Source organism: Antrostomus carolinensis, unplaced genomic scaffold (genome assembly GCF_000700745.2).
Source record: "Antrostomus carolinensis isolate BGI_N321 unplaced genomic scaffold, ASM70074v2 scaffold48716, whole genome shotgun sequence".
Lineage (NCBI taxonomy): Eukaryota > Metazoa > Chordata > Aves > Caprimulgiformes > Caprimulgidae > Antrostomus > Antrostomus carolinensis.
The window spans coordinates 1-542 of NW_010324881.1; the positions used below are offsets into that span (position 1 = coordinate 1).

At 59.2% G+C, this 542-nt stretch overlaps 1 non-coding gene across 1 annotated transcript; it reads right to left on the reverse strand.

Moving 5' to 3' along the window:
• Positions 1–268: 268 nt before the first annotated feature.
• TRNAA-CGC (transfer RNA alanine (anticodon CGC)) lies at positions 269–340 on the reverse strand. The gene has a single exon. It is a non-coding gene; the product is annotated as a tRNA-Ala (tRNA).
• Positions 341–542: the final 202 nt, after the last annotated feature.

The window sequence follows — 542 nt, forward strand, 5'->3', positions numbered from 1 at the left end:
CCCAGCTGCTCCCCTTAGACCCAGCTCGGCCCCCCTTGCCTGGGGATGGGGCTGTCAGGGCAGGGGGGTGGCGGAGGGTCCCCTGCTGCCACCACGGTCACAGTGGGCAGCTCTGGCCCGGGGAAAGGCAGATACCTTGGAAAGGAAAGAGCTGGGGGATTCCAGGAGGAGAAACTCTAGTGCAAGGGGGAGATCAGCTTTGGGAATGTCCTGTGCATCAAGAAAGGGGATGTTTCCCACAGGAAGTTTTGAGGGATGCAAAAGGAGCTGGAGATGCTGGGGGTTGAACCCAGGGCCTCTTACATGCGAAGCAAGCGCTCTCCCGCTGAGCTACATCCCCCTGTTCTTGGGAGTTCTCACTTGTCCTTGTCCTTGTCACCACAGCGACATTGTCCAGGCACTGCAGTGACAGTGTCCAGGCCTTCAAAACCCAGTGTCAGCTGGAAGAGAAACCCAATGGCCACACCTCGGGATGCCTGGGCTGATCCTCCTCCACTGGGGCTGCAGACAGCAGTGTGGATGTTGTCCCTAAAGGAGGGGGT